Source organism: Epargyreus clarus, unplaced genomic scaffold (genome assembly GCF_041222505.1).
Source record: "Epargyreus clarus isolate Ecla_fem2 unplaced genomic scaffold, WU_Ecla_fem_2.2 ptg000007l, whole genome shotgun sequence".
In the NCBI taxonomy this organism is placed as follows: Eukaryota; Metazoa; Arthropoda; class Insecta; order Lepidoptera; family Hesperiidae; genus Epargyreus; species Epargyreus clarus.
Genome location: NW_027332215.1, coordinates 14,653,451 through 14,662,953, shown reverse-complemented (window position 1 = coordinate 14,662,953; position 9,503 = coordinate 14,653,451). Strand labels below are relative to the sequence as shown.

Genomic DNA, 9,503 nt, shown 5'->3' with positions numbered 1-9,503 from the left:
GAAATACAGAACAGACACATGAAATACATATGATGATAACGGTGGCCGCTATATAAACAAATATTAAAAATAAAATAAAGTTGAATATTAAAGGGGGTTTCCATACAACAAACTGGTATTTTTCGACATTTTTCGATGTAATTGCTATTCGTACTAGGGAAACGGTTAAAATTTTTACAATCCGCTTACACTGTATAACTGGTATTATAATAAAAACAAAAAAAACCATAAATGATATTTCAATATATTAATTTTATTTTATTATCCATTGTTTAAGTATCATCATCACCCCAACGCCATCTATTGATGTCTGATATAATTAAATATTGTTGAAAATAATAAAATGAATAAATATAGGTAGAAAATAATGAACATTTGGTGGTACAGAAGCCTCCATGCGCGAGTTCGACTCGTAGGTACTTGGCGATTTTTTATTTATTGTTTTGTTCGCTACGCGGTTACAGCTATAATAACTTGGACATTCCGTTTTAACGATTGTTTTGTTAAGCTTTAGGAGCTCAGTTAGGCAATAGAACTAGAAAGATAAAATGTGAGATTCGGCTGCTTTCCGTTCTTTCGGTTGGTTATAACTTACTCAAGTATTTTTACTTAAGTTATCAAAAGCAGAAGAGATTAGTAGGTATAACTACTTTTTTGTCCCTGTAGTTCCGGGACTAGAATAGGGCTACGGTATCCCCTGCCTGTCGTATGAGGCGACTAAAAGGGGGCTTCCGGGGTTGCGGGCGGCAGATTGGGAGGTGGAGCCATCCGGCAAGCAACTCCGGGAAGGACGGCGGTGTGTGTGGTCGCATACCGTCGTAAATACCAGACGGTGTGGCGAGTCCTGAAGCTCACTTGGGCGGAGTCCGAAGGGGCAACGCGTTCAGAGGACTCCGGTTGCGTTCCGTTGGAGATCCCGGCAATGCCGAGGTCGGCCACCGGGGGGGTTTTAGTGCGGTAAGAATCCCACATAACCCTATGTCGCTCCCATGACACGGGATATCTTTTGAAGGTTCCCCCTCGATAACAAAAGAAAAACAGGTATAACTACTTTACATTCTCAATATGTGAAATATTATAAATGAAGTTCCATTAACTATTCTATTAAAAACGTGTTAGTTATCCGCAACTCAAATTGTAACGTTCGTTTATGTATGTTTGAAAAGTTATACAGAACTCAGGCGGCGGATTTTAGGCACGGACAACAGAAACAAAAGTTATTGTTTGTGGAATTAATTAAAATGAAAACGTAACAGTATGCAAATTGACAACCATTTACATTAGCCGAAACTATGGCTGTTAATGTTACCCACCCATAAATAGTTATTATTTTTTTTTGTTTATGGCAGCTGTAATATACTGACACTAATTACCTATGTTCATTATCAAGTTCTCACGTTCATAGTAGGCATTGCCATCTTATTTTTGTATTTTGTAGGCATTAATAAAGCTTTTTTAGATTGGGTTGCACTCGACTCCGGCGGCACCACCGCCACACCTATTTCTACCTAATATCAGCAGTGCTGCTGTGTTCCGGTTTGAAGGGTGTGGTAAGGGAGACAGACTTTTCCGAGGCATTCCAGCTTAGTCCTCAGGGGTAGCGGCGCATCTGTGGCCGACCTCAGGTAGGAATATCTAATCCTATCTGGGGTTGATTACAGATGTCCATGGGCGGCAGTAGCCACTTACCATCAAGTGGACTGTATGCTCGTCTGCTACTCATATATTATAAAAAAAAATTATGATCGGCGAAAAAATAAAAAAAAAATGTAACTTTAACGTTAAAAATCCTAGGCAGTCGTTAAATCTACGGTAAAGCTATTCATGGTGTAGTGTATGAGAAGTACCTATTATGAAGGTTCTGTCGCGCCGTTACCTGATGCGACTAATCTGGGATGCCTCGGTAAAGTATGTCTCCCTTACTACACACTTCAAGACAGAACACGGCAGCGCTTAACGCTGCTGTTATGAGGCAGAAATAAGTGTCCGCCACACCTATTGCTGCTGTTGCTGAAGTCGAACCACGAAGAGTTCTGCCACCTTTAATATAGCGATGGAATGTAACAATTCTGTGTTGCACCAAGTTATTTGTCGTTACGTCATTTATGTCGCAGTTGCCACAATTTTATGACAGATCACTTGGTGCAAAACGGGAATTGTTATATTCCTTCGCTATCGTCAAAGTTATTGTCGTAGTTAACTGTAACGTAAACTTTAAACGGGCCTTCAGTACCACCCACCCTTAAAGTTCAATTGGTTTGAAGTAAGGTAACCAAATGCGACCATATATGATAGCCATTTGTTTTTCTAAGCCACTTAATTGTCTTTGTAGTATAACCTAAATGCACATTCATACATTTTGGTATCAGCATAAGCCGCCTCGCTTTAAAATGTTATTTTACATTAAGAATAAGTTGTCATCATTAGTTAGAATGATCATCCTATTAAAATATTAGTAGCAGTGATAGTTTACTTGTTTGAAACTCGTGCACAAAACTGCGATGCGACGTCGCATCGCAAAAATCTGCGAGCTCCCTCGACGCATCGCAAGAACTTGCGAATTGATTCGCATCGCACAGTGGTTGTTGTTGTTGGTCACCCTGAGAGACGCTACGCCGCACGATATCGCATCGCAGCAATTTGCATCGCAATTTTCTGCGTTGCGAATTCGCATCGCGTCGCATCGCAGTTTTGTGTTCGAGCCCTAAGTCGTTTGAAATTTGCGTAAGTCAGGACGTCTGAGATTCGCATCCTGGGCAGGTACCGTTGATTTTAGGCAAATTATGTGCGTATTACAGTAAATTTATTATTATCGTTGGTTTCAACGGTAGAAAAAACATGCCGAGAAAACTCTATCGATCAGAATTTCAGATCAGAACCAGCTGGCACTGGAATAATGGATGATGACTATGCCATTAAGATTTAAATTCATGACATACCAATCAAATCCATACATATTACAGTAAAGAAAAAGGTACTTATTTAGGTACTTGTTCTTAAATCGATGAACAGAAATGGAACTGAACTTTTTTGTTCTTGCTTATTTATATGTATATACTTATAAATATTGGATAATAAGTAATAGTATCGATCGTTTGCTACAGAAAATATTGTACAATGTTCGTATCTCGTAGATAATGATATGACCAAAGGAGATCGGGGCTATGTGGTACATAGTACTTGGCACCCGACTTCGGAAAATTGAACTTTTTTTATTATTCCTTTAGACGCTGGTAAGTAGTTTTTGTAGTAAAAATAATTCGTTTGTAGTTGCTCACCGGAGTTTGGGGAAATTTTTGTAGCGCCATGACCCAGCGCGGCCACTAATGAAACTTATCTTTCTGGTAGGTTTAGGATCAATCCATGGGTGCAAACCATAGAAAAAATCTTATTTCTCACAGATGTGTAGATATATTTTGTATTTATTGAGATAACTTTCGTAGTGAAATCCTTGAGGCTTGTCTTGAGGCTTGTTTGTTAAAGTAGGTCGAATTTCTTTTATTAATATATCGAATAAAAAAAACAATGATTGAGTTATTTTTATGCATAATACATATTATGTAGGTTATATAAAATGCTCAATACATGAGGGCTACTTCAAAGTAATCGACTTTACCTTTTTCATTGTATTCGTAATCATAGATGGCTTAGTAAAACTACACATTTTGCATCACCAGCATAATACATATATTTATATCACGTTTATCATAGTATTGAACATATTGTTCGCACGTCTGTTATACGCACTGCTTTTGTCATTGAATCTAATTTTTAATTATTAAGGGTTGCTTCGAATGCCCGTTTAAAGTTTGCGTTAAAGTTAAATATAACAGTAACTTTAACGGTAGGTATTTATTTGTCATTAACGTCATTGATGTCGCTGTCACCACAATTTTAGTCGACGTTGATAGATAGGGAACTTGGCAAATACTGTAACTTTAACCGACAGAATTCGAGCTATTAATTTTAAGTGTTAGTTATTACTAAATTCAACCTTAATTAAAATGGTGTAACTAATGATTTTTTAACCATGAATTTGACGGTTGTTTAGGCTTTTATAGACGTTAAGATTACAGGATGCAACCCACCCGTAATATCCTTATTCTTAACGTTAAAATTTATTTTTTTAGTAAAAGTATTCAAAATATCGGTTTCAAACTTGCACGCAGGGAAAAATATTAGATTTTTAACTGCACATTTATTCACGTCCTAATATTGAAATTTGATAAAACAGTTGGGTACGTTTTAAAAAACGAATATCAATTTTATTGTAGCACTTCAAATCGACTGCGAACTTTTAGTGAAATATCAAAAGATATGCACCGTGCTCGGAAGCTTTAATCCAATTTGCGTTTGAAGTACTAATCTATGGTTTGAAGTAGGAATTTATTTAAAGATATTATAATGGTTCATTTTGTTAAAATGATAATTGCACTTAATTTTCCACTTAATAGACACTATAATTCGAATCTTGTGATCATGATACATGCGCGCGAAATTTTGTAGTAACACTTTACCTATTAAAGCAATGTCTGAAATTAAACTTTATAAATGCATATAAATACGAAATAGCTCGTCGTAAACCGGAGCTTTTGATAACCCTTCAGCTCTTGTGTGAAAATTTAAGTTTGGTTTGAAAATTGAGCTCACTGAAACCAAGCCTTTTGTTTCTACGGTCTGAATGCATGCGGTGCTTTTGACACTCGTGACATCACAGTGTACGGATAAGCCGGTGCAAGTAGAGCCGCCCTTTTGCAACCCAAAAGCACGACGCCGCCACCACGATTATATTTATTCAAAATAGCTCACGTGCCGCAAGAATTTAGTTCAAAAGCAAGTTTTTTTGTCCTGGAATCTATTGTATCCCATTGTGTAGAGTTTAAATGAACGCAAAAATGATAACGTCATAAAATAAAACTTCATGCTACTTTATGCTGGTTAAAGGTAGAATCCATTTGTAAGCGTCTATGCATTATTTTTTTTAATAATGTATAGAGCGTAAATGTGCAATCCCACGTAGAATTTTTTATCTAAAATTAACATCATATATTGTCGATTAAAATACGCAAAAAACTAAACTGTATTTTTTTAATTCAGTGTCAGTCCAATTTAATCTTATTATATATGTATGTACAATGGCATTGGTATGTTCGACCATGGTATGATATGTTTCGACGATGTGACAGGAAGCTGCGCATGCACAGGGTCGCGCGCACTTTCCAGGCTCGCTCTTCGATCATGACATCGATTCCGTACGTCATGAAATGAATAAAGGGTATTTTATGCTTGTGTGGGGACGGTTTCGGGGAGCCGCAGCGCACGCCCCGCAATATCGATCCTGCGCGCGTCACTGCGCACGACGCTACGCTCGCCGCCCGCCGGGGCGTCCACACTCCCGCTCTAGTCATGCGCGAGTCTCCTCCGCCATCGCATCGACCGAAATTAGAGTGGGATTAAACGCGCGAGTGCCGCGGTCGCGCTCGGCGGCCTCGACAGATTTACGAACACGCCCCGCAGCCGCCGCCGCCGGGTCTAGCTCGTATCTCCATGTGTGACCGGATTACGTTCCAAAAATCGATCGGGGACGGTGGCCGCGGGCCGGCGATGAGCTTCAGCTAATCGCTAGGACCAGGTGGATGAGGAGGGGCGACCTTGCGACTCGTTTACACCCATCCGCTGCCACACCACCACCCTTGATAGAGACCACTGCCAGGTACGTGCGCTTTTTTGAAACGAGTCGTGCTCGCATAAATCCTTGCTGTCATTCATAAAAAATGAAATGCCTCGAGCGGTTACTTACGATATACGCTCGCGGACATGTGCACGGTATTGCAGTATTCCGCCCGATTCTGTGACACAGATTCGTTTATGTAAGTGCGTCCGTCGATATCGCAAAAGTCGGTGGCAATAGAAAGAGAGCACGACAACGGAACTGAAAGAGATAAAGAGGTCAGTAAAAAATAATTGTAATAAATTGTACCCGAGAAGAGTTGTGCATATTTTATCAGCATGATAATGACGTCAAGTAAAAGAGTATTTTGTTTTCTTAAGATAAAACATGTAAACTATATGGGTCTAAACATTATAAAATATAATATCTCCTGGGAATTAATGGATGATGCGGAATATGGCTGATTTACGCGAGGAAGACTCAGCTACGGTCATATAACAGAATTTGGAATGAGGATAAAGAAAGTTAACATCTTACATACTGCTGTGCGTTCTTGTAGTTCTTGTGGCTAGCGGCTAGCGCCTTATCTTCTGTCAGCGAGTGCACATACCGCATTTCCATTATAATTTAAAAGCGAGACTGCTTTACGTGAAAGCTACAACGAAATTGTATTCGAATATAACTCCTGCGGAGATACCAATTGATTACAAGATAATTAATATACAAGACAAACGTCCACAATACACAATTGTCCACATGTTATAATCACGTAGAGCAATAATTGACTGATTGCAATCAGCGTTGCGAATTAACGGATGATAGATATAATTAACAACAACAGTAACCAATACATTTTGTATAGTAACCAGAATACTTATGTATTATCGATATTTGAAGTATACAAGTACTTATATTTGATAGCGTTGCCAATTCTCACACAAATATTAGTAATAAATGAAAAACTCTAATGTACAAGAACTGAGAAAAACATACTCAATTATAACCTACATTTACAATATTTACTACATTTTTATATACATAGTACACTATATACATTTATAAACACACACATACACATACTGTTATATAAATATGTACACCGAACACATATTGTATTTACTGCGTTTAAATTAGATTAAAAGCCTTATTAAGTGTTATAACTGTAAAAAATACGTTTAAAAGTTGAAACATGTATAAAAAACGTAGTTTGCATATCGTACTTATTGCTTAAACTATCTACTACAAAGTATATAATTAACATGAAAAGAAAGAAACAAACACATAAATAGATGTGAATAACCTTAAATAATCAAGTTAATGAGCAAAACATAAAGCTGGATGCACAATACACTCAAGTTAACACTACACAAATAGTCCACCATACAACAGGCAAGACCCACGAGCGAGCACGAATGCAACAGGTTTCACGTATGCCACTACAGCTCGAACATTTAACAAAGTTCAAGTTTTATCATCACTTTTGACTTCAAACCACATAGGTGTAACAACAAAATACTAAAAGAAACTCAGTTAGTACACACTCATTTAATAACATATTGCCATTTTTAACCGACTTCAAAAAAGGAGGAGGTTTCTCAATTCGACCGTATATATATATTTTTTTTTTAACTATCCCAGTTCTGTATATAATCATATACAAAGCATATTTATTTATACGAAATTTAGTCGCTTCACAAAGCTTATTGCACAAAATACATTACGGTAAATATACGTATGGTATAAACCATACGTATATTTATTTTACAGGTTTTACCAAATTTTCTACTTGATTTGCTTTAACACAATACTATTAGTATTTTGAAATAATAACCACAATTTTTACCTTTACTACACCAATTACTTATCTAACAATTTCCTCTTAATTATGAGCTGTCTGCGATACAACTAAAAAAAGCCGACGTTATCACAGCCTTTTTATAGGGATATATTTTACGTGCTACTACCCGCAATATAAGTGATATCATCATCATCATCATCAACCCATTAACGTCCCACTGCTGGGCAAGGGTCTCCTCTCATAATGAGAAGGATTGGGCCATAGTCCACCGCGCTGGCCAAGTGCGTATTGGTAGAATTCGCATACCTTTGAGATTTTTTATAAATCTCTCAGGTATGCAAGTTTCCTCACGATGTTTTCCTTCACCGTTTAAGCAAGTGAGAATTAATTTCTAATACGCACATAATTTTGAAAAATCAGAGGTGCGTGCCTGGGATTTGAACCTCGGACCCGTCGATCGAGAAGCCGCGTTTTTTAACCACTAGGCTATCACTGCTTATGATGGAATTCACTGGCTGATAACCTTACACTTACCTTACTGCGCCTGACTAAACTTACGTCAAATTAACTTGAATATATGTATTTTTTACATAATCAAACATTCTGATTGCGCCAATAATTCGCATATGCTGCCGACAAAAGCAAATCAATAACGCCACTTTTATTTTTAAATAATTTAATAGGTATAATCAGTGTCATTGTTGCCACCAAGATAAACCCACAACTCATATGTTAAAATCGATCTTGTAGTGTAGGCTACAGGTCATGTCAAAGAAATAGGCTAACAAGAGACTAAGATAAAGAAGTATAAACATAACATTAAAGAAACTTTATTTAGATACATAATATCGCTCGAGGTCCGTCTTATCGTGGTACACAAAATCCAACCTAAGAACATAGATATTCCATCTGAAAATAATTCTTCATTTAAATACTTGCCTGAAGACATTCCTTGACAATCTTCATCCTGGGTTGTCCACGTATTTCGAATAAATTCCATCTAACATTCACCGTTTAATTCTATACGATTTTAACATTACAGTTAAAATTGAGTGCCTACTTAGCTTAACTACTTAGGAACAAAACTGAGATTTTTAAGCATATAATAAATAATTTATTTCTTGTTAAACTCCTATGGAGGTCATTACGGCACTCCTTATTTCCAAGGCTGCAACTCTGAAGAATGTGATGGTACTACAGACGCAGCATTCTCTCTAGGTTTTCCCCGTAACCTTTTCTTGTATGATCAGCACTACTTGCAACTTGTCGTTACAATATTAAAGCGGCAATTATAACATCCGTTATTATGAAAAGAATGCCTTTTTTATTAGCTTCCAACAGGCGAGGTTGGAAGCTAATAAAAAAGGCATTCTTTTCATAGGTAATGTTTTCTAGGTAATGCGCAAGAGCAGATTGTAAAGAGAATGCGCTACATAATCCATGTTCCATCCATCCAGGGAGTTCGCGACCCCTTTGGCAAACAAGCCCATTCGCAGCGCATTCGACAAATTTGTACGCACCCTTAATATATTGCCCTATTTAACTTTTTAATACCTAAGTCCTCGTATAACACTAAAATACTCTTAAATAACGTATCTCAGACACCTGTGACAGGCGTGGCCGTTAATAGCACAGATTGCTCTTTTCTGCAGATAGCTTATAAATATACCTCCTACCTCAGCAACAAGAATTACCTGCAAAGTTCAAAGGCAACATATATGTACTATTTTTAAAATATTTCACACTAAAAAGAAATGAAACGGTTTTGCAGTTGTTTGTTCTTCGTCCTTGTTGTCAAAGGGTTAAACATATCTTTATATTTTTTTAGTAAAATCCATTTGATAACTTAATATAGTTAACACTACAAAACAAATACAGGTTTGTGGTTAACACCCATTACCAAGTAGCATTATACTCACAGATCTAAGATACATTATACTATTCTGTTACAATGAATGATTTTAAAAGCTTTATACAGAATTTCCATCACCACCTTCAAGTTTCAACATCAGACCACGGATATCATGTAGGACC

The 9,503-nt window shown here is 37.1% G+C and overlaps 1 protein-coding gene across 6 annotated transcripts in view; it reads left to right on the top strand.

Moving 5' to 3' along the window:
- Nucleotides 1–5,363: 5,363 nt before the first annotated feature.
- Nucleotides 5,364–9,503, top strand: part of LOC140743488 (glucose transporter type 1) — a 66,010-nt gene continuing 61,870 nt past the window's right edge. For 3 of the 6 annotated variants that reach the window (XR_012102468.1, XM_073074786.1, XM_073074789.1), the window contains exon 1: nucleotides 5,366–5,713. The gene's annotated coding sequence lies outside the window, so the exon portion shown is untranslated. Of the gene's footprint in view, nucleotides 5,714–9,503 lie in introns of all 6 variants that reach the window. The other 3 variants (XM_073074791.1, XM_073074790.1, XM_073074787.1) reach the window with 2 other exon arrangements.